We start from the raw sequence: 27,984 nt of genomic DNA on the forward strand, positions 1-27,984 counted from the left end.
TCATAGTCCTAATGTTCCAGATGGTGCTTCAGCAATCATCATCATCATCATCATCATCATCATCATCATCATCATCATCATCATCATCATCATCATCATCATCAGTCATACAGTGGACCCTTGACTTACAGACTTTTTGAGTTACAGACTTCTCTGGCCGCAAAATTTAGGTTTGACTTGCAGACTGAGATTTGACTTACAGACCAGAAAAAAACCAAAATGGAACAAAAACGGCCTGTTACGGGATTAATCGGTTTTCAATGCACTGTAGGTCAATGGAGACTTGACTTACAGACTTTTTGACTTGAGAACCGCCTTCCAATACAGATTAAGTTCTCAAGTCAAGACCCCACTGTAGCTGGTTCTTCTTCCCTCTTCCTCCTTCTCCTTATCTTCCACACAAATTAGCAGAGGCTGGCCCACAAAATGAGGTAGGTGGGGTGGAATTGGAACTCTGTGACAGAAAGCTAATTGAAAGTGCCAGTAGGAGGAATTATATAATATTGTGAGAATACTGTAGTATGTATAGGAGCAAATGACAGCTAGAACAAAGAGAGTCTACTGTTAGTGCAGTGGCTCACAATCTTGGGTTCCAAGATGTTCTTTGACTATAAAACTCCCAGAAGCCATCACCACTAGCTGTGCTGGCCAGGATTTCTGGGAGTTTTAGTCCAAGAACAACTGGGGACCCAAGTTGTTCTAGTGACTGGTTTCAGAAGGAACTGATGGGGAAAGATAAATGTCATGAACAAAGCCGAGGGATGCATATAGCAGTAAACTGTGAAATAATTTCACCTCCCTTTGGCCATAAACCTATTAAACTCCCAGCCACTTCTCAATGACATGCACCATATTCATCCCGATTACTGACCAAGATTATATTGATATGCTCATTCAGTTCAGAGGAAAGTCATTAAAGGAAGTCTAGAGGGAATTCAGAGCTGAGGGAAGTTACTTTGTTGAACCACAGTTCCAGGTTCCATCAGCTACATAATGAGTTCAAGCTTAGAAAGTTTTTATGGGGTTATAAGTCTCTTTGGGGAAGGAACATCAAATGCAAACTGTCATGTGACACTTGGTGTAATATCCTTGGCTAAATGGATAGAGGTCATTTTTGTATAAAATGTATCCCTTGGACAACTTTGCAAGTACAGTACTGTAATGAAAAGGGCTAAGAATTAAGGTGCTTTGGCCTGAGAGGAAATAACAAATGACTCCACTTAGCCCATCAATTATATGATCTTCATTCCATAATAGAGAGCATGATAAAATCTGGCAGACACTCAAACGATGTGTGAATTGGTACAGTTAATTTTAGACATTCCTCAAGAAGTACAGTTATGTACACAAAATTTATTTTGGAAATCAACTCAGCTGTTTGTTTTTTTTTACCAACCCCCCCTAACAATTATAGCCTTTATCTCTACAGACGCAGACTACTAAAAGTTTCTCTTAATTGCCTCTGCAACATAAAGCATTACTCTGCTTATATACGATGTATATCTTGCCTTTACAAGCAGACTTGAAATTAAACTTGAAGAATAAGAAGTAAGAGCTGGGCACTATGTTTTTAATTGTTGTGTCATAACCTTATTATTTGGAAGTGATGTTTATTATAAGCAGCTCAGATTTACCAAATTGCTGCTTTAGTCATTCATCAGACGTTCACATGAAATGTGGAAGCCAGAGTGAAACTGTGGGGTTTTCCCCACCTCCAGCCCTTGTCTATGGAGTGTTCTGGTAGGTGACAGACCATAGCAGTGTCTTGGGCTTGACATTACTAGGTTATCCTGCAAATAAATCACTTTGGAAAGCCTTAACGGGTAAATAATTGAACACCGATTAGGGCTGACAAGTGAAAAGGTGGAATAAAGTGAGTCTAACCCAGGAGGCCACCAAGATTTAAAATGAACTAAAGTGCTCTTAATTTCTTCTTTTGGTCAATAAATATAACCCTTGCTCTCTCTCTCTCTCTCTCTCTCTCTCTCTGTGCGCATGCGCATGCGCGCAATCCAATAAAGAACTAGGTATATATGCTCTGTAATGTAATCTATACCACAGAATGAGAAATCACTTCCTAAGGCAATTACAAAGCAGCAAGCTTTGAATCTGTAAAAGAAACCCACCCACTCATTCACCCTCCACCCCATGCATTTAGATAAGCTCATTGTCACTGATAATATATTGCAAATGGATCTTTTTTAAAGTCCTGGTTTAATGTGGGGCTGTTAACTACATCTACAATTAGCATGTAACATTCAACATCTCATAACTATGTATACTTGAGGCTGTTATTTGTTGTTCTTCAACATCGAATGTCCCAACATTTTGCACTGTAATTTTGAATCCCCAATAGCTTCTTTCCTTCTAAAGAGCCTGTTGTAAGTTTGTCATTTGACCAGCACTGAAATTTCAAGTTAGATTTTGGTTTCAGATACATCTTTATTATACTTTATTCCACATCTACTATACTTTAAAGACCTAGACTATACTTACAACATTGCAAGTAAATGTGGTTTTCATTGTATGATTTAAGAATAAACATTCTGATAATAGTGTTAGTAAAACATGAAAATACAATTAAAAACATACAGCCTATTACAATATGACTAAATTTTATAGAATCTCCATAGCTTCACAGGACTGAGGAGATCAATAAGTCAATTCAGTAAACTTTGTACCGCCTCCAGTCTCATCATCCTAAATAGTGTGGCATACAAAATATATGGTGGCCAGTACATACCATTACTAAACATCTGCCGTTGCTTTGATCAGTACAAGGAGGAAACGGTGACACTTCTTTGCTGCCACACAAAACTTCACCACTGCTTTAGTTATATCAGATTTCTTGTCCAAGAGTAAGAGCACAACATAAAATTCTCTGGACCTCCCTTGAAATGGTTGCAACATGGGATGGAGAAGATCCCTCTGAATATCTTGATAGGAGGAGCATTTTAAGAGGACATGATCAGCACTTTCAGTCTCCGCCTCATTGCAAGAGCACACTTGATTGGTGACTGGAAAACCATGATATCTACCTTCTAGTAGTTTAGACAGAAGTAATGTACCAAGATGCAACATGATGGTTAGAGGGAGGAATCTAAACCCAACAGTGAACTGTAAAAAAATAGTAGGATATTTTGCAACAGTCAGTTTAGCTTCAAGTGTGCAATTTGTTCTCTGCAGTACAAATGCTCCAATATACACAGACAGGGACTAGAAATAAGGGGCTTTCCTATTCATTCCAACAGAAGAAGCTCATCCATGTGCCTGGATGTAAGCCAGAGTCTGGACTGTTCCTTTTAAAAACAAACTGGCTGTGCTACTCATTACTCTGGTTGTATGTCGGTTGACTGTTCCTGAAGACCAGGAAAGCATTTTTTGCACTGCTCAAAATGGATGTGTTACTCTTAGGATTACCATTACCCCATTAAAAATGAAAAGGAATGCCCTCCAGTTTCCTTAAGAGAATCCATCAAGTGTTCTCCCCAGCTCTTGCAGGAAACAGTGCTGTGAAGGCCATATTAATAACATTAGTAAATTACATGGCACATAATTTGCTAGCTATCATGACACCTCAAATCTGCTGCTTGAGATGGGGAAGTAAAGTCCACCCCTGCTTATGAGCAGCTTTCAGCAACATGTCCCAGAATTTGCAAAGTGTCATTCAGAAGTTTTAACAAATATTTTTAAAAAATCAATTACAGATGCATTTTCAGAGTTCCTGTGTTATCTTTTAATTCTTTAGGTAAAGGTAAAGGTTCCCCTTGACATTTAGTCCAGTCGTGTCCAACTCCAGGGTGCGGTGCTCATCCCCATTTCCAAGCCTTAGAGCCAGCATTTGACCATAGACAGCTTCAGTTGTCACGTGGCCAGCGCGACTAGACACGGAATGCCGTTACCTTCCCACCGAGGTAGTACCTATTTATCTACTTGCATTTTTACATGCTTTCAAATGGCTATGTTGGCAGGAGCTGAGAGAAGCGATGGGAGCTCACTCCATTGCGTGGATTCAATCTTACGACTGCTGGTCTTCTGATCTTGCAGCACAGAGGCTTCTGCAGTTTAATTCTGTACCAGACTGGAAACCTGGTATAAAAAGATGCATAATCATTTTTGTTGTTGTTTAGTCATTAAGTTGTGTCCGACTCTTCATGACTACATGGACCAGAGCACACCAGGCCCTCCTGTCTTCCACTGCCTCCAGGAGTTTGGTTAAATTCATGTTGGTAGCTTTGATGAGACTGTCCAACCATCTCATCCTCTGTTGTCCCCTTCTCCTCTTGCCCTCACACTTTCCCAACATCAGGGTCTTTTCCAGAGAATCTTCTCTTCTCTGGAGGAGGAAGAGACCTCCTAAATTGAAGGATGGGAGTGTGAGGCCCCCTGGACCTGTGGGATGTGGCCACCCCTATTTTAGAGAGTGTAGCCCATCCTACTAGGCTCATAGAGAAGTCAATCCCATTGGATTCACAGGGAGTAGAACAGAATGCATGACAGGAATGACTGCAGCTTTAAGAAGCAACTTACTCCTCTCACCTAAGGGTTAGTGACTGGGATTTGTGCTGGAGAACAGTTTATGAAATGGAAAAGGAGGAGGTAGAAGAAGGCAGACCTTGATGACCCTTCCTTGTAGCTCTGAGAGAAGGTCCGGAGGAGGATGCAACTGGCAGTAGAGCACCGAGCAGACAAAGGCTGGGTTTCATTTGAGTAGACCTCAAAGGGGTTTCCCCCCCTCCCTCTTAGTTGCTCTGTGGATCCATCCACTTCCCACTCTGCCCTTTTTGTTCTGGGGGGGGGGCTTTGGTCCTTCTGCCTGGTCTCTCACTCTGGCTCCTTCCTCTCCTGTCCTTTCGCTCACCTGCGCTGCATCTCCTCCACAAAGAGAAGCAGGAGAGGCGGCAGCACAAAATGAGCCGGGCTCACAACACACATCTCTCTGGAGCCACATGGGCCTGAGCAGTGCATTTTTGGTTATACATGGATTTCCTCCCCCCACACACACCAATAAATATTTCAATAAATCAATATTCAAAAAATACAGTACGGCTCTTCATCTCCTGGAAGTGGCCTGGAGAAAGGTAGGTTGTGGCGGCCTGTCCAGCCCCCTCTGGCCAGCATGGAGGCGCTGCTTGGCAGCCAGGAAGGGGGTTGGAGCAAGCCAAGAGGCTGATGCTTGTCAGGGGAGGTCACAGCAGCCTGCTGGTCCATTGGGGAAAGGGAGGGGAGGGGAGATCCATTGGGGGCATAAGAATTACACGGGGATTTTGAGCTGTGTGAGGATCTGGTGCCCCTAAGCTCAGCGTTCTTGAAGAGGGAAGCATACTTCCGTTTCTCATTTCTCACTGCTCAGGTGATGTCCGTGGGACAAAGGCCCCTTCCTTTTTTTCCACAGGACTTTTAAAGGCCAAAAAAACACAAAAACAAATACATTCATTATGATAAAATGTAACTTGTTACAAATGTTACCTCCATGTGCTGATAAAATTCCTTTATGGCAGGGAAGGACTCAGTCATTCCATTGCAGGGTGCTCTATGGGCATTTTGAAATTCTGCGCCTTGTACAAATTGCTGGGTTGTCATTCTCTTTCACACACACACACACACACACACACACACACACACACACACACACACACGCACGCACGCACACACACATACACACATACACACACACACACACACACACACACACACACACACACACACACACCCCTATTTCTCAGAGTCCTCTATAGAAATGTACACATGGCTCTATAGGAAATGTGGAAATAAATCATATTCAGTGGGCTTTATTCACATGTGAGTGAATAGGCTTGTTCTATGAAAACTAAATGTCCATTGATTTCAGCGGCATTTGATAATAACACCAGAATTTGGAATAAATAGTTGCCTATTATAAATTACTTCCAATGAATTCCTATAACATTAATAACAAGAATGGTAAGTAACTACTGGGGGTAATTATAACTGTAATTATTTTTTAAAAAGTAAACTGCCAAGTGCTTGTTTTGAATACTGGACGATCAGCTGCACGGATCCTCTAAAGCAGTGGCTCCCAACCTTGGGTAATCCAGGTGTTCTTGGACAGCAAGTCCCAGAAATCTAGACCAGCAGAGAGGTGGTGGTGAAGGTGTCTGGGAACTGCAGTCCAAGAAAACCTGGGTTGACCAAGGTTGGGAGCCACAGCTCTAAAATTTAAGGTCTGGTGTGTAATTTAGACCTGATATTCCTCTGGGAAGGTCCAACAAAAGTAGCTGCAACATACGAGTAACATTGTTATTTGAATATTTTAAAAGAAACTGTTTTCAGACAAATATAGCAAATAATAGAAAGCTAGTCCCTAAAGGCTTAGACTCTCATTCTCTCCCTCCCTCCCTCTTTCTCTGTGCATGTTTGTGTGTCTGTGTAATGAGAAGAGCAATGTGGAGTGGGGGTGGGAGCAATTAAAATTAGATAAGAGGAGTTGATCAATGTGTAAATGAAAGAAAGACATCTCTATCTCATCAAAATAATCTTAAAGCCAGCCTCCTTATAGGAAATATGCATGTTCTTTGATTCATTGAGCAAAACCATTACACTTATCAGGATTCTCCCCCTAGTTTGTTTTCTTTTGATGCTGGAAATAAGCTCCAGTAAGACGGAACAGATCTTTACCCAGTTTGGCCACTGACAGGAAGAGGCAGTCCCTAGAAGATGCTGCGTGCCAGAAGGAATGCATGCACTGCTTATGAATCTCCAGTTTATTCAGTTTTCTGGGTGTTTATTTCCTATTCTTTATTTCCAGCATTTCAAACCAAACCAAACAAGGATACAGTATTTGTCATGGGTCCCATTATAATGGAATGAAGAAATTAAGCATTATCAATAAAAACCCCAAAGCATATGTCTATCCTGGATGCCTTTGCCATTTTAATAAAAAGGGGGTGCCTGCACTAACTGCATTATTAGTTCAGAAACCATGCCACTGATAAGCTCCCATACTGTACCAATGTCTTAAACTGGTCCTCTACATCATCTGGTTAACAAATAAGGAGGGTTGTATTGAAATCTGGTGCTAAAATGTGACATAATTTAAAGTGATATCCTGCATGGGCTTTCACAATACAGTAGTGTCAAGAAAGAGAATGTTTTTGCCTGTTTACAGAAGTATCTCAGAAAATCAAGTCAAAGTTACCTAAGGCTTGTGGTGGACTCATTGTACCCATCCAAATATTACTGGAACAAAGTCTTCCTCCCTCCCCCCCCCCATGGTTTTTCTAGTATGGGGCAGTGGAGAATCCAGAGATGGGAGGTCTCTGGTGATGCCACTATCTCTTCAATGCTTTTGATACTTTTTCTTATCTCGGAGTCTATTTTACACCATAAAAAGTAGACTCCAAGGCTTCCAGAGGCATCAGACTGGAGTTGCAGTTTGCTCCTGAGAGACCAACATTCCTGCCAAAAGGAAACACCATTTAAATTGGTCTAAAAAAGGAGCAAGAGCCTTGATTGATTGATTGATTTGATTTGATTTGATTTGATTTGTATCCCGCCCATCTGGTCTATACAACCACTCTAAGCAACTCCTCCACACAAGTTTTGTCATTCTGATACAATAACTGTGCTGAATACACTGCAGCCAGTAAGAAGGCCCTACCTGGAGACATTCCTTTCCACACGGTCGTCTCCACTAAAATGTTATACTATATAATTCAAAAATAATGAGATGGACCCTGCATTGTCCACTTTGTGTCTATATTTGTAATTTCATTCATAATCTGTTATGAGTTGAAACAGAAGTGCTAAGTGGCTTTTTGGCTTATGATATTTTACAAAGCTTCTGGTCCTGGCTTTCTGCCCATGGTTATTTTATTATTTGGATATTGTTTGGGAAATCTCTTCATAAAAACGATGTCTGGCAACACATTTGCCTTTCTTTCTTTCTTTCTTTCTTTCTTTCTTTCTTTCTTTCTTTCTTTCTTTCTTTCTTTCTTTCTTTCTTTCTTTCTTTCTTTCTTTCTTTCTTTCTTTCTTTCTTTCTTTCTTTCTTTCTTTCTTTCTTTCTTTCTTTTTGCCTCGGGGATCATATTAAAAATGATGCTTGTGAGTTTATAATTCAAAAGATGCTAGTGAGTATAATTTAAAACTCATTTAATTGCAGTATTAAACTAGGTAGATATACACATTCCATGTTGTTTGATCTCTTTAAGACTTCCTTTCCCAACCACTAATATATATCTGTGCTATAGAACTTTAGAAAAGTTACAGCAACTGGGTCTTGACTGGGTCAGTTCTGCTCTCCAATAGAGTGAACATATGAGGGGGCATTTTTCAAGGTCACTGATTTGTTATTCCCTGTATGTAGGCCAGCTTTTATATTCAAATATATAATATTTACATAGTAAGCAGAGTGAGTGTTAAAAGAATAAGCAAATACATGCTGTGCTCACTGTGTTTAAAAAAAAAGTAATGGTACATTTTGGAGTGGGGGAGGACTGGCATTCATGAACCCAAGTTGAATATGTCTTCTTAAACTGGGAACAAATGAATTCATCTGCATGAGTATGGCACACTATGCATTTCACAATCTGTGTCCATGTGTGCGCATGTGTTGGCGTGTAATTTCTTTATCACATGATCATCCCATCACTATAGCCCTTTATGATATTGTTGTATATATTGGAAGCCGCCTAGAGTGGACCGTTGGTCCAGATAGGCGAGATAAAAAAAATAAAATAAAATAAATAAATTGTATGTCATCATGTGGATTCCAGCTTATGGCAACTCTATGAACTAGTGACCTCCAAAAACCCATTATTAATAGCTCTGGTCAGGTCTTACAAACTCATGATTGTAGCTTTCTTTATTGAGTCAATCTGTTTCTTTTTTGGTCTTCTTCTTTTCCTGCTGCCTTCAACTTTCCCCAGCATTGTTATCTGGCAACACAGAATTGTGCTGCTTTTGTAAGTGTTGCTGTTGTTAAAAAAAGGGGGGGGCAGGGGTTTTTTTCCTTATGAAGACTACTACAAGCAGAACAGACATGCCCAGTGGGAGCTTGATAAGATATTGGCCTATGTGAAGGAGCAATGAAGGGGAATCTGCTACCCCTGTCTCTCTGTTGCTGCTTTCCAGACATAGAGACCGATAATATGAAAAAGACAGCCTTCTCTTTGTATGAAGCAGAGCCTGGAAAGAATGCTTTAAATTAACATGTTAATGTTTAAATTGTTTCATTTGCATTAAGTGGGATAACCCAACTAAAAACAATGTTTGAAAGGTAATATTTTAAGCATTTTAAATTGCTTATGAAAGATTTTTTAAAAAAATTAGATGCATTATTTTTGTTTCCCACAAAAGTTACCTTTTTCAGTGTTAAAATTTTAAATTGACGGATTACTTCCAATCTCTGGTATGGGGGTGCTCCATGTGACTAGGAATTTGATTTGTGAGAGTTTCTGCTCATATAGACAACTTTCTACATATGAAGGAGGCAATTATTGTAAGATCATTGTTCTTTATATGAGAAGAATGAGGGGGACATAGGTGAAGCTAGCTAGCACTTTCGTCTCCTAGTTTGTTTCTACAGAATACCTGCATTGGGCTTATGTGTACTAACTAAATCTATAAATTAGCAGTTCACTGAAACAGAATGCCTGAATAGGGCTCAGGTTTAACCAGCCCTATGACTGTAAAGGAACAATGTTGTAGTCTAATAACGCAGCCAGAATTGTATTGGGATTATTGGGATGACCCATATAGATCATAGAATAATGAAGCTGAAAGTCCAACCTTGTGTCCCACCTGGTCAGTAGATTTTCTGCTGTGTAGCACAGGGGCCCCAAACTATTTCTTTTCGGAGGGCCGGGTGCACACAAAGCCTAAATAACAGTTACAGTCTATCCAGTGAATCAGTCATACCACTCATCTGGGTCTAAGGCTCACATCACCCAACAACCCTAAACTGAAGTGTTAAGAGTGAAACCGAACACAAGGAGCTTCAAGGAATCATACAAGAGCAGTAACACAATCATCAGTTCTTTGCTGTCAGTGTACTCTCACAGTAGATGTTAGCTTTTCCTCCCTAAACATTAAGAGAGATATAGAAAACACTCTACTGAGTATCTGTTGATAACAAAAGTATCTTCTTTTGTCAGTCATGTTTTAAAATTTGGTTCCTCTATTGGTTCTTATTACTTCATAACGGCACGGAATTCCATAAAGTTTTTGCATTGTGTGTGTGTGTTAGGGTAAGGCTTAACAAATCATTGGACATTTATCTTGGAAGCCAGAGGTTTGAAAATTGCAGCTTTTAACTCGTCTACTCCAAACACTTGGCCCATTTCACAGAAAAGAATTCTCAGTTCAACTTCTCCATCAGTAAACTCTGTAAAATTGATGATGATTATTAAGATTATTAGAACTGCAAAGCTGGAAGGGACCCTCCCTGTCAAGGAGGCCCAGTGGGGAATAGAACTCCCAACTTCTGGCTCCAAAGCCGGAGGCCTAAACCACTGAGCTATCAAAGAATACCCTTTCTCTCCGGTCAGATTTTTTTTTTTAAAAAAAAAAGGAATAACAACAATAACAAAGTATGACTGAATTCATTGTTTTATTTACAGCAAACACAAATCTTTGTCATTTTGCAGTCCCAAGAACAATTTGTTGATGATGAAGCCAAGAAGTCGATCACAGGAAGGAAACACTAACCTTTAGCAGGAGGGAGTTGACCAGTGATGAAGTCAGGAATGTGCTGATCCCCTTAAGCTGGACAAGGCGGCAAAGTGTGGGAAGCTGCAGGGACATCAAGATGAAATCACTGTTGGGTTAATTAATTAGGGTGGAATGCCTTGTACACTGAGAAGAGGGAAGGAACATGGATTGCCCTGAATCTAAGCCTCAAGTAGCAGCTTCAAAAAGTTTCTGCAGCCACAGGAATCATGGAAACTGTTGGGTAAAGCTTAAATTGGCTTTGGTCCAAAGGACAATGTCAAATATTCGTGGAAACAGGCTGCAGCTGCTGTGTGTACAAGGACTTCTCTGTATAAAGGTTTGTGGCTCCTTCTATTTACCACTTAAATACACTCTCACAGAGATTTTCACACCCAGTCACAAATTCTGTTTCCACATTATTACTGGTGCTACAGAAGAGTGTATTTGCAAAGGCACATGAGTTCCACTGAATGCTGAAAGCAAAGTCTGAGGCCAACACTCTGTGCTATGTTACAGCTCAGTAGATCACAGTCTTCTTCTCAGAAACCAACCCCAGTAGTGGGATCTACTGCGCCCTGTCGCTTTAAGAAAGAAATCAGCAGCTCCAACATGCATTGATCACCATATGGAAAAGTAGCTCCCATGGAAGCAATCTTACTTTGATTGCAGTATCCTATATAAACAGATGGGCCTGTCTGGACTTAGACGGACTCAATATATTTCTTAGTGAAGGACCCCCTTGCTTTCTCCTCTCTTAAGTTTTTCTTCTGCATGTTTCCTAGTGAATTTATCAACAGATAATAGTATTATTGTCAGAAAGGTGCCACTGTTCTGATAACACATATAACGGATCTATGATGTAAACTTGTACAATTGTTATAACTTACACAATGGTGCAAAACAAAGTCTTCATATCTTTTGACTGCTTGTTTCTATATTTGAATTTCAAAGAATTTGAGTATGGAAAACTTACTCTTTTAAATATTTTAATAGGGTTGAGTCTGCTGTACAATCAGCACATTCAGGATGTATTTACTCATTAAAGCTTTGCAGTATTTTTTTTGTAACTTCCTGCCTTTACTCATGGAAGATTATACATGGTGAAATGAGAAAAAAGCCAGAAATGACCCCTGGGTAATAATTCCAGCCACCATATCTGAAGAATGCTCAGATATGTTCCAGCCTTCCCTTGGTTTTTTAAAAGAATGTTACAGTATATGTCAAAAATATGTCTACAGCTATCGTTCTTATCAAGAATTTTTGTCCTCTTAAGTCTCCTTTCTGAATCGCAGTACCTCTTGCAATGAGTACTTGGAATATTTGTCAAGTACCGCCCAGAGCTTGGGAAGTTACTTTCCAAACTCATTAGTTATATTTATTAGTTATATTTTAACTAGAGATGGGCTGGACTTAAGTTGTGCCCCTTTGTAAGAAGTTCCCCGCACTACACCATAGTGGCAATAAATTCCCTCAATCACTCCCCATCCACCTGGCCCACTCATAAACCTCTGTGCACCACCCAGCTCATCCTCTGTCACCAGCTGTCCTGTCTGGGCAGGAGCTTGGGCTTGCCTTCCCCATCTCCTCCAGCAACTGGTTACTCAGTCCCACCTCCTCATCTGAGTGGCTAGCTGCCAGAAGAGGCGGGGAAGAGAAGCTTGGGCTCCTGGCCAGATTGGACAGCCAGTGATGGAGGACAGCCCAGGTGGTGCTCAGAGGCTTGTGAGTGGGCTAGTCAGGTGGGAGAGGGAGAGAGAATGCGAAGCAGCTGTGGTGCTGCCCCCGGGGAGCTTTGTACCATCTGTAATTCTAACTGAGGTTCTCCCATGAGTTGAGTTAACATTGTAGTTACAAACGAGATGCTCAGAACTGACATGGTGTTCAGATTGCAGGCTGGGGGGGGATGCAAATTTGTTACTCATTATTCATTGACCTTGATAAATCACAAATCAAAATTAATCACAATTTTTTGGATTTGTGCCCATCTGTATATGCAACATTTTACCGTATATTGTACAAAAATACACTTCTGGTACAGGAATGGCCAAAATTTCCAGTTAATGATTAAATGATTAGCCATTTTAGGACTACTGAGTTTATGTGAATTTATTTCACTTGCTATACTAAGAATGTAATGCTATCTGCTGTTACATATTTGTTTAATGGAATAGAATAATTATTTCCTCATCCCTACAGGAAAAAATAGATGGTTCTGGTGAGGCTGTTATTTGTAATGCATTACTTCCAGTATTTGGTTAGCACCCCCTCTGTGTCCTATCAGCTGCATTAGGGAGACCACTTAAATAAGAAGACAGGGTTCCTGTATCTTTAATTGCTATTTAGAATTGGAAATTTTGGTAGGTGCAGCTTTAATGCAAGACACGCCTACTAAAATATACTCCACCACATAACTGTTGAAAGTACAAGAGTCTTGCCCTCTCTTTCATCCAGGCAATATCTACTCTTCCACTTAATACATATCTCCCTTTCCCGAACCCACTCACCCATTTTTATGACCTCAGCTAGTCCTCAAAAAGGTAGCCTCAGACCTTACCGCCAAAATGAGTGTGTCCATTCTTGGTCAGAACCAGAATACGTAGGTCTAAACTAGAGATGGGAACGAATATAAAAACGGATCTTTTTTTTTTTTTTACAAAAATAGCCAATTCATTAAATGTTTGTCGATCCATATTCATCCAATTTTAAGTCCTGATGAATATGGATTGATAAATATTTTCCCGCTTTGATTCATCCTGTGTAATTTTTTTTAAACATTCCACCTACCAGCCTCTGATCAGCAGACCAATAGGCAGCCACCCACCCCCACAGCCACCTACCCCACAGCCTACCCCTACCTCTCCCTACTTTAGCCCCCACCCCCACTGACACCCCCTTCCTGTAATTGCCACCACCAAGGTCTCCATCTGGCCTCCGCAACCACCGTGTGCAAAAAGGGAGACTGGTTGCCCTTTGCAAAGATGGTGGCCGCGGCTTCATTTAGGGTAGGGAAGCTACAGCTGCCATCTTTGCAAAGGGCAGCCTGAATTCCCTTAGCCTGCCTTAAGGCGGTGGCACAGCAGTGAGGGGGTGGCAGTGGGAGGGTGTGGGGTGCATTTTTTAATATCCCCCCCACAAATCAATGAATAATTTCATTATTTGTTGTTTTCATGGGGGAACTTTGTGTTTCGTGAGTTGTCAACTTTTTTGCTAGTCTAAACCCAACAGCCAGTACTAGCTAGAGTAGTCTCACTGGATAATTGGAATTTACCTAATTTTTAGCTTCACAAATTCTCATGGAGTCAACTTGTATTGTTCCATTGATTCAAACTGAATTGTCTATGGGGACTAGCCATTGGATTTAGCTGATGGTCTTTTCCTGGAAGGATAGATACTATTGAAATTTGTATCACAATGGAAAGTTCTCATTGTTCCAACACATGGGGAACACTCTAAACTTACAATGTGGATGACACTTACATGAAGATTCACACTGCTCTATCTTCTTGGATATAGTGTGTCAAGAAATACTGTGCATACATATGGCCATTTATGGATCTCAATGCAGATGAATTGATTTTGCATAACATCTCCTTAGCCTCAGTGCCCTGCATCTTACTGAGCCCACAGTGGTTAGTTCTGTCCTATGCCAGAACCATCAGAAAGGACCAAAAAAAGGGGGTGGTTGTTTATCCATAGCAGCATGAAGATCACTTTAAGGTCATTGTGCTTGGATCCTTGACCTGGGGAGATGATGTTTTAGTCTCCATTCTTCTTCTACTGACTCACATTGAAAGGTTAGTCCAATTTTTTTTATTTTTTTGGCAGAGCTGCGACAAGCTATTTCCTAACTCATAGTCTTAACAGCTGTTTTGATTATCTTCCCAAATTCTTTCAACTGGAGAAATGTGCCTGTACATTTGGTGTAGAAAATAAACATGATCACGTTAACTCAGCAGTCACATTCTACTAATTATGGATGGATCAGTGAGCATAGAATCTTCCAGTTTAGGATGCATTCCACCAGTAACTCTGCTCAGGTATCTTTCATTGTCTCCATGGGTCTTTTCTGGAAGCCATACACTGGGGATCATTGTTACATTAATGTATCATATATTTTTCCAGCAGTGCTTAGTGAGTTTCACTGGTGTTCTGAAGAAAGATCAAGATACATTACAGTAATTGAAATCAGCCATCCTGCCCTCTAGGACTTTGTCTTCACCTTTAATGGCAAATGGAGGGCATTTCATCTGACCCATCTTTGTGTAACATTGCTACCCATCAACAGATGCACTCTGCTACCACCATTTCATTGCTATTGCTATGTACTTACCAATGGTCAATCTCACAAAATGTCAACTCTGACTGGCTACAAGTGTAGGGTTTCAAACAGGATTATCTTCCAGAGCAGGAAAGGCTGGAGATTGAATCTAAAATTGTTCTATACCACTCAATGACTTCCCAGTATAACAACTGGTATAGTTTTCTAGTAGCCATTAGAGATGGGGATGACTCACCATTTTGGCGAGTCATCCCGCTTCGTGAGTCGTCAAAAGCTGATGACTCATGAAGCATGAAGTTGCCCCCATGAAGCGAAGAATAACGAAGTTATTTGTTGATTCATGGGGGGGGTTATTAAACAAACATCCCCACCCCTGCCCCCTGCTGCCACCGCTGCACCCCCACTGCCACCCCTCCACTACCGCACTGCCGGCAGGCTAAGGGAATCCAGGCAGCCCTTTGCAAAGATGGCAGCTATAGCTTCCCTACCCTAAATGAAGCTGCAGCCGCCATCTTTGCAAAGGGCAGCCAGTCTTTGCAAAAGGCAGATGGAGACCTCGGTGGCAGCGGCAATTACAGTAAGGGGGTGTCAGTGGGGGTAGGGGCTAAGGTAGGGAGAGGAAGGGGATGGGGGTAGACTGTGAGGGTTGGTGGTTGTGATGGTGGGTAGGCAGAAATTTTTCAAAAGGATGACTAAAAACAGGAAAATATTTGTTAATGCGTATAATCAGGACTTAAATTTTGATGAATATAGATTTACGAATATTTAACAAATTGGCTATTTTCAACAAAAAATATCAATTTTTATATTCGTCCCAATCTCCAGTGGCCATCCATCTAATGAGTAACCAGGCCCAATCCTTTTTCATTTCCAAAAGCAGATGAAATTGGCTGGTTCTGGATAGTAAAATTTACCTTCAGATTAGAAAAATCTCACTTCCAGTTGGTATAACTTCTCTTCCAATAGAAAATATAACAGGAGTATGAGCATTAAGATAATAAATTAAAAATAAAGGAACAATAAAATCAACAAGGAGAAACAGCAGATAAAACACAACTTTTAAAACCAACCCTGGTGGAAAAAGTGGGCTAAAATAAAAATTCCTCCCAAGTTCATGAAAACTTATTAAAGATGAAATAACCCAAACCACATGAGGCAAGAGATGCCGTGGCACTGGTGCAGCTACCAAGAAGGCCCTATTATTTTCCTCACCAATCTGACTTTTAGTGAGATATTGAATTGTCAATTTTCACCATGCGTAGAAGCAGTGGCAATGATCTCAGGCATAGCAGTATTATATGACATATGATTCCATGAGAAAGTGACCAGCCAGATTTACCAGTACCTGTGGACACTGACAGAAATTTGGTAGTGATGCAAACCTCAATGAGAGTTGTGGAATCAAAAGCATTCCCCTCCCCACCCCATCACAGGGTGGCTGTCCCTCCCTTCTGCTGCCTTGACGTTTAAAGCAGTTTTGCCCAAGGTTTGAACTTCCTTTTTGTGTCAAAGGAGATTTGTGCAAACTGAATGATTTTGTTAACTTTGATTTTAGCTCTGGAAGAGCATATTACTGTCACTTTATTTTGTCTTCAGGGTTTTGAAATCAAGAAAGGCCATTTCTCTTACTCCTCCCCACCCTGCTTTTTCTTGGTTTGTGGTCTGTTCTTGAGCCAGGCTTGCACACTGAAGGGGAGATAACAGAGTTGATGAAGTTCAGAAACGTAAATGTGGCCAACAGAGTAAACAAGCCAATCATACTTTCTAAGCAGCAGCAAGTAAACAACTGCTATCCAGATTTGTCATTCCTTCACATAAAAGGTTAAGATTGAGGAATAGCTTTAAAGACTCAATGACTTATTTCATTTGACTCCCCCCTTCCCATTTATTTTCAGTGCCTTCCAATCAGGGACTCCTTCTCTCTGTTCATTAGCTAATATGGCAAAACTCATAGAGATTTATTTCAAAAGCGCCAAAAGCCACAAATACCTAAGCAATCTCCCAATACGTGCAACTTCCTATTTTTAATTCATTGCTTCGAAATGACAAAAGAAAACAATATTTTACACATCCCTTGGAGGTGAATTAAACTAATACAAACTTGGCAAAGTTTTTATATTTGAATCTGTATTCAAGGCTTTACATACTTACTGCGAATGTAGACTGTTACATACAGCACTGATGTTACCTGTCTGTCATGGGTTGGAGGGAAAGTTCCATCCTATGGGGAGTGGAAGGCGGGACATCAGGAGGAGGGGCTGTACTGTATATATATGGGGAGAAGCTGGAGAAGAGCTGAGAGAAGAAGCTTGAGTGGGAGTCTGTGTGTCAGACAGGGTACTACTGTGTGTCAGTCAGTACCAACCTGATAGGTTCAGGTGTCTGTATGGTTAGCCAGAACTGATAGGTTCAGGGTCTGTGCTTCAAGTTAAGTGTTCTGTGTGAACCAAACTGTGTGTATGTATGATTGAAACTAAGCCACGTTACTGTATCCTATTCACTTAATCCTTTTATTTTCCCTGTGTGTTATGTGAATAAACCTTGTTCTTTTATTTGTTTAAAAATCCATCCCTGGTCTGTGTGACTTCTTATAGGGAATGGTTGGTGGCAGCTAAGTGAAACTGTGGCATATCCCAGTAGGTCTGGGGTTGTCACATTGATTGGCGTCCAGCGTGTGGGATACGACTGGTCCAGTTGTCCAGTGGTACAGCAAAGCCTTGGCAAGTGTGCCCAGAGCAAGGGGGGTCTAGTCAGGGACAATCTGAGAGCGCGTAGGTAATCTTCTAGGTGTGCCTCACGGGGAGGTGCACTAGTAGAAGAACGTGTAACCTCAGATTGGGGACTAGATTAGGGAGCTCTGAGGCAGCCTGTTTTGGCGGGAAAAAAGCTGAGGCAAAACTGTAAAGTAGAAGTGATTTAGCCTGCCTGCTGTGAGGCCTAGCAGAGGGGGGTAGACTCTGGCTCGCAACTGTTGCAAGTTAGTGCTGAAGAACAGCAGCAGTCTATAGAAAGCTGGTTCTGAGGCAAAAGAAAAAAAAAAGTGGTCGCTTTATTTTGAGGCTTGACTTTTGAAAGCAGCCTGTTCTGGGGGGGGGATTATGCCCTTGACTCGAAGCCAAATGGCAGAAATGGGTGAAGTGAAAGACCCCCAGGTTGACCAAGGTTCTGAGGATGAATTTGGCTCAGTGCAAGGTGACAGCACGGGAGAACAGAACCCAGAACTCAGGAAAATGCTCATAGCCCAACAGCATGAACTGAGGATGAGGCAATTTGAAGTGGAGGAAAGGGAAAGAGAGAAACAAAGAGAATTTGAATTGGAATTGCAGAGAGAGAAAATGGCGTTTGAGTTAAGAAAATTGGAACTGATGAATCAGAACAATAATAACAATAGGGATTCTGAGGGAGGCCAATTGTCTAAAGCTGACCTGAAGAAATTCCCTGTGTACCACAAGGGAGATTGTCCTGAGGTGTTCTTTTCCCTAGTGGAAAGAGCGTTTGTGGACTTCTCAGTAAGGGAAACTGAGAAGATGACCATCATGCGATCTTTAATCAGTGGCAGCCTTGCTGAAGTTTATTCAGAGATGCCAGAGGAACTGATGAAAGATTTTGCAGAGTTTAAAAAACTGGTATTTGCCAGACATGGGATAAATGCGGAACAGCTGAGGCAAAGATTCAGGTCAATCACCAAGAAACCAGAGCAGACTTTTACCCAAGTGGGGGCCCAACTGGTGAGGCTGCTAGAGAAATGGCTATCTCAGGAGGGGACAGAGACCTTTCAGCAGCTCAAAGACTTGATAGCGCTGGAACAGTTCTATTCAGTCCTGCATGGGGAACTGAAATTCCAGGTGAGGGAAAGGAAACCGAAATCTGTGGCAGAAGCAGCCGAGATCGCAGATTTTATTTATCAAATAAGAAAACCCTTAGGTGCTGAGTGGAAATCTGTAGATAAACCCAAAGAAACCTACAGCAAGTACTCTCAGGGACCAGGAAGAAACCAGCAAGGGGGAGGGGCCCATGGTGAAGGGAAGCCCTCAGACATGAAACCAAGACCTCAGATTTTGGAGGGAAAACCAAAACAAAATGAGAAAGACTCAAAATATAGCAGAAAATGTTATTTCTGTCAGGGATAGGGCCATCTAATCTCAGAGTGTGAGAAATTAAAGCAGCTAAAAGGAATTGTGCCTCAGGATTCGAGTGGAACCAAGCCAAAAGCTGTGTTCTGTGTCCAGAAAGAGCAAAGCTCCTTGTCACTGAGGGAGCCTGTTGCCATGGCTACTCAATCTGGAACAGTTACATCTGCTGATCAGGCTGAGGAAAATGGTCCTCTTCTGGAGGTCAAGCGCTGCTTGCTCGTGAGAACAGATTCTCAGTTGTTTGAAACAGCAGGGGTGGACGTAGGAATACTTGACCATCAGTATCGGGGGCTGAGGGACACTTGTTCCCAGGTGACCCTGTGCCATCCAGATATTATTCCTAGGGAATATATAATCCCAAATGAGAGCATGAAGGTGGCAGGGATTGAGGGGCAGGTGATCTCACTGCCAGTAGCGGAGGTACCTGTGAACTTTCAAGGCTGGAGGGGAGTTTGGCGGCTAGCGATTTCATCGACTCTGCCAGCAGCCGTGCTCGTGGGAAATGACCTGGCTGAACATGTGAAACGGGTGCTGGTGATTACACGTTCACAAGCCACCACGGGGACAGTTCAGGGGGATAATGATGAGCCCGAGACGGAAGCAGGTGGGGGGAGTTCAGAAGCTGTGGTGGAAACCTTAACCACAGACAGCCGATTTGGCCAAGAGCAAAAGGCAGACGCCACTCTCCAAAAGTGTTTTGAACAGGTGACAGACGCCCAGCTAACACCTGAAACCCCCGTGAGATTTCTAGAGAAAAAGGGGATTTTATATAGAGAGACCCTGAGGAATATCTCAAAAGGGGGAGATGGGATCAGAAGTCAGCTAGTAGTACCTGAAAAGTATCGCCCCATGATCTTACAAAGGGGGCACTCTGACATGTTTGCTGCGCACTTAGGGGTGAACAAAACACAGCAGAGAATCACACAGAATTTTTACTGGCCTGAAATAGGGAAGCAGATCAAAGAGTTCTGTAAACGATGTGATGTGTGTCAAAGGCAGGGGAATAGCCGCGACAGGACCAAAGCAAAGTTGTGCCCTTTGCCTGTGATTGACACTCCGTTCAAATGCATAGGGGTGGATATTGTGGGACCTTTGCCCAAGGCCACAAAGAGGGGGAACAGGTTCATTCTCACCATTGTGGACCATGCCACGAGGTACCCTGAAGCCATTCCCTTGACTAACATTGAAACTAACACAGTGGCAGATGCCTTGGTGGGGTATATGTCCAGGATGGGATTTGCCTCAGAAATAATCACAGATTTGGGAGCATCATTTACATCGAAGCTCATGAAACGCTTATGGCAAATCTGTGGAATTAAGCACAAGGAAACCACTGCCGATCACCCTGAAAGTAATGGGTTAACTGAGAAGTTCAATGGGACTCTAATGCGCATGATTAGGGCTTACTTGGCAGAGAATCCAAACAATTGGGACCAGAAGCTGCAATCCCTTTTGTTTGCTTATCGATCAGTGCCACAAGCCAGTACCGGGTTCAGTCCGTTTGAACTTTTATTTGGGAGAAGGGTGAAAGGGCCCCTTGATTTGATCAAACAAAATTGGGAGCAGATCACCCAGGATGACCCACAAGACGTTGTGACATACATAGACACCTTAAGGAATGACTTAAAGAGAAACCTAGAGCTAGCAGCAGAGACCCTGCAAGCTCAAAAGGTCAGAAAGAAAACTTGGGATGACCAGGAAGGCAGGGAGAGGCACTTTAACCCAGGAGAGGAAGTGCTTTGGCCTAGGCTCTGCAAAGAGGACAAACTGCAGCTGGGTAGCCCAGAAATAAAATACTTGGGTCACATAGTAGGGGGAGGAGTGATAAAACCCCTCGAGGCCAGATAGAAGCAGTTCGTGATTGGCCTAGACCCAACACCAAGAAAAAAGTCAAATCATTTCTTGGGTTGGTGGGCTACTACAGAAAGTTCATCCCGAGGTTTAGCAAGATTGCGGCTCCGCTGACCGATCTGACGAGGAAGAAGGCTGATGACCGCATCCCGTGGACCAGCGACTGTGAGGCGGCGTTCCAGAGGTTGAAGGAGGCGCTCGTCCAGTATCCAGTGCTGCGTGCTCCAGACTTCGACCGGGAGTTCATCATCTACACCGATGCGTCTAACAGCGGGGTAGGAGCAGTTCTTTGCCAGGAGGATGAGAATGGTGACCAGCATCCAGTGTCCTACCTGAGTAGGAAACTCCAGAAAGATGAGAGACATTTGGCAACCGTGGAGAAGGAGTGCCTGGCCATAGTCTACGCGATCCAGAAGGCCAAGCCTTACATCTGGGGAAGACATTTTATTGTGTGCACTGACCATTCACCACTGCAATGGTTAAAGACAATGAAAACCCACAATAGCAAACTTATGAGGTGGGCTTTAAACCTGCAGGACTATGACTTTGAAGTGAAGGTGGTCAGAGGGTCAGTGAACGGTGTTGCTGACGCCTTGTCAAGAAGACCCGAAGAATGAAGACGGCGAAGGAACATGGACTATGTATATATTTTGGTGACCAAAGGTTAAATGTACCTGGTTTTTTTGAATTTGGTTTGTATGAATAAAGGTAACTTGATGTATTGAAAATGGTAAATGTTTAACTTAGAGTGTAAGTATAAGTAAGTATGATATTATATGTATAACTGGTTTTGTGTGTTTTATCCAGGTTGTTTTTTGGTGAAAAGCACCTTAGCTTTCCCCCTACAAAACAACTTATAAAGAGGGGAGGTGTTACATACAGCACTGATGTTACCTGTCTGTCATGGGTTGGAGGGGAAGTTCCATCCTATGGGGAGTGGAAGGCGGGACATCAGGAGGAGGGGCTGTACTGTATATATATGGGGAGAAGCTGGAGAAGAGCTGAGAGAAGAAGCTTGAGTGGGAGTCTGTGTGTCAGACAGGGTACTACTGTGTGTCAGTCAGTACCAACCTGATAGGTTCAGGTGTCTGTATGGTTAGCCAGAACTGATAGGTTCAGGGTCTGTGCTTCAAGTTAAGTGTTCTGTGTGAACCAAACTGTGTGTATGTATGACTGAAACTAAGCCATGTTACTGTATCCTATTCACTTAATCCTTTTATTTTCCCTGTGTGTTATGTGAATAAACCTTGTTCTTTTATTTGTTTAAAAATCCATCCCTGGTCTGTGTGACTTCTTATAGGGAATGGTTGGTGGCAGCTAAGTGAAACTGTGGCATATCCCAGTAGGTCTGGGGTTGTCACATAGACATCTCCCTTACTCTGAATACCAAGGAAGCTGAATACTGGAAGATTCAGAACAGATAAACTGAAGATCTTTGCACAGCCCATTGGTAAAGTATGTTGTTGGCTGCCACAAGATGAGATGATGATCAACATCATGGATGGGTTCAGGCAAACCCCAACAACAATCTGAAGTAAGTCATAGTTTCAAAGTTCTGTAAAATATAGCAACTTTTTCAGACCACAATGCTTCCGTTATGTCCCTGATCTATCTAGATTTCCAAAAGCCTCTGTCTACTTGTTCCAGATCTGTCTTACACTATGTCACAAAACTAAAACCAGAAATGGCTGGAAGGCCACTTCTGATTTCCCACTCTGAAAAAAGCTCAGAATGTTAAACTTTAAAAGGAAGTTGCTCTACTCAAGACTTCTCAGCAGCTGGGCCCTTATTGTTACTGCTGCTCTGATCATGCAAGGGATTCATAGTTTTATGCCTCACTAACAAATTGCATTACATTGATTTACAGACCAGAAATTCCTGGGGAATGCTTTCTGGTTCCCTCTTGACAAAATCAAATAATATTTTTCTTTGTTGTTTAGGGTTAACAAGAGAATAGCATAACATCTGCCATTTTCCAAATTCCTTCTAAAATGCTTTTTAAAAGTAACCTTAAGAAGTAACTAGGTGTTTCTTGCTACTAATAACTTTCAAGGCATTTGTTGTTCTTAAAAAGTAACTGTAATTATTAGCAACATTGCTTATTACCAAAAAGGTGAGCTCCTGAAAACAGAGCTACAAAATGATTTCCAAGCTCTTCTATTCTCTCTTCGCTTTTCTGCAAAACAAGATGCAATCTTTTTGAGTGCATGTATGCGTGTATCTTTTACATTGTTGTCATATGCTGTCAAGTCACTTCCAGTTTTTATGATTCTAAAAAGGTTTTTAAGCTATGTGACATGTTTTAGGAGTAGTTTACCATTGCCATACCCAGTGAGTTTCCATGGTGGACCAGGACGTTGAACACGGAGTCCAAATTTGACACTCTCCCCAGTACACCACATATAGGCTGTGATGGAAAAGGAAAAGGCTCATTTCCAGGAAACTTCAAGGAATGGCATTTTTCTTTTTTAGAAATTAAACTGAAAGGTTTATTTTTAAAAAATCTTGTTAAATATTGTTTGTTGGGGAACAAAATTCCAGTGTGATCAGGCGTGCCCCTTCCCAACTTTCTGATTTCACCCTATATCCAAGTTCTGGATTAATTCAATTTGGTTTCCAAGTAGCTGTGTGTAAGATTGCAGCCATAGCTACGACACTGTGTTAGCTCTAAAGATACAGCTCCTTTTAACTGGGCTTTTCTGGAATAGCAAAAGAACACAATCATTTTGAACTCCAACCTTCTAATAAAATCTCTTTAAATATTAAAGATGTCAGCTTCTGACAATTACCATTTTTTTTTAATTTCCAGAATTTACTGACCGGTAAAGACAGCTAAAGATCTCACTAGAACCTATTGAACATCATTTATTTTCTTTCTAAAGCAGTCTGAAAAACAACACCAAGACTGTAGTTGCTGGTTAAAGCCTTTATGGTTAAGTTTGTCATTAGAAAACGGCTCTCAGTGGAGCTCCAAGAAAAACATCACAAGAGATAACACTGAGTGTAATGTTCTACATGTTGAAAGTTAAGTAATGCTCTTCAGCTCACAAATAAGATTTGTTATGCCAAATGGTCAAAAGGATCTCATTCGAACGTGACCCAGTATTGCACACATCACCATTCTATTTGTGTATCCATGTCTCTCTGGCTGCTGTGCTTTAGTGGAAAGAGGCATATGATTTCCCTTTAACTAATTAAAATACAAATGCAGTGGTGCCTCGCTAGACGATGATAATCCGTTCCACTGAAATCGCTGTTTAGCAAAATCATTGTCTAGTGAAAAGCATTTCCCCATTGGAATGCATTGAAACCTGTTTAATGTGTTCCAATGGGGAAGAATCGCCGTTGTCTAGCGAAGATCGGCCATAGGAAAGCCGCTTTGCAAACCGCCGATCGGCTGTTTAAATCACTGTCTTGCGAAGCTTAGGTTCCGAAAACACCTGTTTTGTGAGTGCAGAGGAAGCTGTCAAAATTGTCGTCTAGTGAAAATCGGTTTGCGAAGCAGGGACCAAACATTGTCCAGCGAAATTTCCCCATAGGAACCACTGTTTTGCGAATCGCTATAGCGATCACAAAAAGTCAATGTCTAGCAAAAAAACTGTCATGCGGGGTAACTGTTTAGCAAGGCACCACTGTGCCTTGTAATTCACTGGTTTGGGAGCAAGGAAAGGAAGAACCTGGTTGTTGAGGAGGCTGAGCATTTCTGCTGGTTCAAAGATGGGAAGCATAACTTTTTCGGAATATGTCTCTCAGAGTTCCCCCAACCACCCCAACCACCCCAGTCTGCAGGATCACTGTTCATGCTATTAGGAAAATATAAACACTGCAGTCCAAAGAATTAACTGTGTAACTCTGACTATCAGGGACTGTTGTATACAACAATGTATTTGCGATGAAAGGATAAATATGAAAATACGTATGCTAGATAATGTTTCGTGCAAAAATGAACTATGTCAGGAGAAGTTGCATAGAAAATGTGTATTTGAACGGGAATTGTATCAGATATTTCTGAAAGTATTGTTTGTTAATTGCTTGCTTGTTTGTCCCAGCTGGCTTCCAAAAGAGTACAGTAGAGTGAAAATCATGAACGTTAGCATGGAAATGTTATGTGGATTTCTCAGCTTAAATAACTGACTTGGATCTGTTGATAATTGGCATTTAGCAGCATGTGATCATAGCATTTACTGGACTTTTTCATTAATCTTATCAGATAAATGTGTACTATGAAATGTTTTCCTTCTAGCTTTGAAGTAAGTAATTATAAATATTTTTATGAGTTTGTCGTGAAAAACTCCCTGAAACTTTAACAACTAGAGAAACATAAATGTGAAGAGATACCAGCAATGTTCAAGCTTAAATAACTGGGTTGGTTCCCTGAAAGTCACAGCTGGGCCCACTGCTTATTGATTCTTAGTAGTACATGATGAGAGACACTAAGTAGATGCTTCTGCTAAGTGTATCATGTGCATTTCAGCTATGAGAGTCTTTCCCTCTGGCTATTATTTATTTAGACTTAAGTAGTTCATTCATCTGTTGTCCACTAGGTGTCCGTGAACTCTTTTGCTTTCTCATACAACAGTGTGTACCATAATCAGGATTTCAAAAAGTTGACTTGTAATGATGGTATGCTGTGATGAAAACAAATTTTACAAACAATATAGCCAGAAAATACTGTTCTCTCAACTGTAATAATAGGATGAATGTAAGCTGCCTGGACAGCTCAGTGAGTTCCATTGCTCACTTGTGGGTCCCAGGAGAAAGAGCCGTCCTTTGTAGCTGCACAGTCCCAGAGGACCTCAGAAGAAGGGAATGGTAAACGGCTTCTGAGTGCCCTGTGCCTAGAAAACTCTGGAAAGGGTCACCATAAGTCAGAGTCAACTTGACAGCACATAAGTGTTATTAATTGTGAAGTCAATGCTGTCAAATTTCTACATGGGCATCTCCATTTCTGCATGAATGGAAGTAAGTACTACCTGGAAGTAACAGGGGTGTGTGTTTCAAATGTGTGTGTGTTTTTTTAAAAAATTCAGACCAAAAGTGGAAATGGGATTGCATCAATGTATGACTACACACATGTAAAACTGATACCGGTTCAAAATAGAATTGTTCATGCATCCATTATCTGATGCTATGTCCTCAGTCACAGCCGACACTCTTCTGCGGCTGCATAGAGCAGGGAAAGATAAGCAGTGGGTGGACAAGCTCTCTTTCAGGGACGTTTATCTGCAGTTGCTGATTTTTGCACCTAAGACGTTTCTGAGAATCCTTGGGTTCTCCATTACACAGTTTGAAAGTTATGCATCAAAAGGTAGCAGGTTACTCTCTCTCTCTCTCAGCAGCAGCTTTCTCCAAGTCTTCGTTAAGCTCATCCGTGTTTGCCACATGACTGGTTGTGACCTTCTGCTTTCTCCAGGAGTATAAGAACCGCCCAACTTAAAGATGTTTCTTTTTAAAAATTTGATTTGTAATGATGATATGCTATGATGCAAAGTTTACAATCAATATAGGCATATCTATACGATACTAATCATAACATACCTGATAATTCTAAGATGATGATGATGATTGTATAAGAAGGTTCTAGCATCTCATACTATCAACGCCTATCAACACTATTGTGCATCTGATTACTATGTACAGATGTGAAACAAAGCCAACAGCCCCCCCAAAGTTCAAAATATGATGCCACAGGACAGTTTCCCAGAGACCATGGATGGCCAGAAAGACAAACAAATAGGTCCTAGATGAAATTGAGCCCGAATTCTCTCTAGAAGAAAAAATGATGAAACTGAGGCTGTCGTACTTCAAGCACATAATGAAACAAGAAGACTCACTAGGAATGACAATAATTATAGGAAAAGTTGAAGGTGGCAAGAAAAGACAAAAAGATTGTCTAGATAAAGGGCCTTGGGTTTGCAAGAGCTGAGTTGGTTTGCTAATGACAGGACATTTTGGAGGTCGCTCATCCATAGGGTTGCCATGGGTCAGAGGCAACTTGACAGCACCCAACAACATAAGAAGCTGGCTCAGAGTGACTCTGAATATTTTTCTATGTCTGCTCTTCAGCTTTCCAGAGTCATATGCAGGGGCCTTTCACACTACTAACATTTTTTTTAAAATGGAAGAGGGCGACATAACTGGCAGTGGAGAAAAGAGTCACCCCTCCTAAGGGACAAACAAACATAAATAAAATGGAGTATTTGAAGAGCTTACTTTTTGGATGGTAATTCTCAATACCTTGTAGCCAGCAAAGTCATTGGCTATGCTGTCTAGAAAATTCAGGGAGTTGCAGGCCAAACCAGAAATGTTTCCATACTGTGTAAGGAACACAAAAAGGTTCAGGCACAGAAAAGTTTACTGGAAAAGCATACACTTGGGATGCCGAATTCCAATTTTTGCCACCTCCCAAGTTTTTTTTTTAAAGGATACATTTCAATCCAGAATGAAACATGCAAAAAAGTGCTTTAGTATAGTGCCTGAAAATCCAACCATTCTTCCAGCCGTGCACAACAGATACTAACAATTTAGCCCAGGTATTTTTAAACAGGCTCTGTAATTCACGTTTGTTCTTCTTTCTCTTTAAGAAGCTAAAGGCCTTCCATTTTGAAACTCCATCGGGTGATAGATTCCTAAATCCATTTATTCAGACTTGTACCATTAACCTTAGTGCAACCTCTCTGTATGTATCACTCAGATCGCCAAGGAAGTCTTTCCCCACTTCTTGCTTCATGGGGTAATATTCCCATGGCAAAATTGTATGGAACACCCACTTGTGCGCACCCCCACCCACGTTTTTAAGATCTCAAAGTAAATGTTTTCACAGAGCGGTGGACTGCATCCAAGCCGATGTGTGTAAGTTGACATTTCTGGGAGCTTTTGCATCTTTACATGATATTTGGTTTATACAATATGCTCTATGATGGGAAGAAACGGCCCTGTGAGCCAGGCCAGCATTTGACCTCTTACAGAGCTCTCTTTGAGATACAGTTATTGGGCTAGACTCCCCCCCTGCACTAACACCTTTTACAT

General features: G+C 41.5%; 2 long non-coding RNA genes across 2 annotated transcripts; one reads left to right on the forward strand and one right to left on the reverse strand.

Annotated features, from left to right (window-relative positions):
• Positions 1 to 112: 112 nt before the first annotated feature.
• On the forward strand, positions 113 to 14,971 carry LOC144585964 (uncharacterized). Its single transcript, XR_013540616.1, has 2 exons — positions 113 to 3,914; positions 10,602 to 14,971. It is a non-coding gene; the product is annotated as an uncharacterized LOC144585964 (long non-coding RNA).
• LOC144585966 (uncharacterized) lies at positions 10,590 to 27,266 on the reverse strand. The gene is made up of 2 exons (XR_013540618.1): positions 27,169 to 27,266; positions 10,590 to 10,773 (listed from the first exon to the last, which is right to left on the reverse strand). It is a non-coding gene; the product is annotated as an uncharacterized LOC144585966 (long non-coding RNA).
• Positions 27,267 to 27,984: the final 718 nt, after the last annotated feature.

Source organism: Pogona vitticeps, chromosome 1 (assembly GCF_051106095.1).
Source record: "Pogona vitticeps strain Pit_001003342236 chromosome 1, PviZW2.1, whole genome shotgun sequence".
NCBI classification, from domain to species: Eukaryota; Metazoa; Chordata; class Lepidosauria; order Squamata; family Agamidae; genus Pogona; species Pogona vitticeps.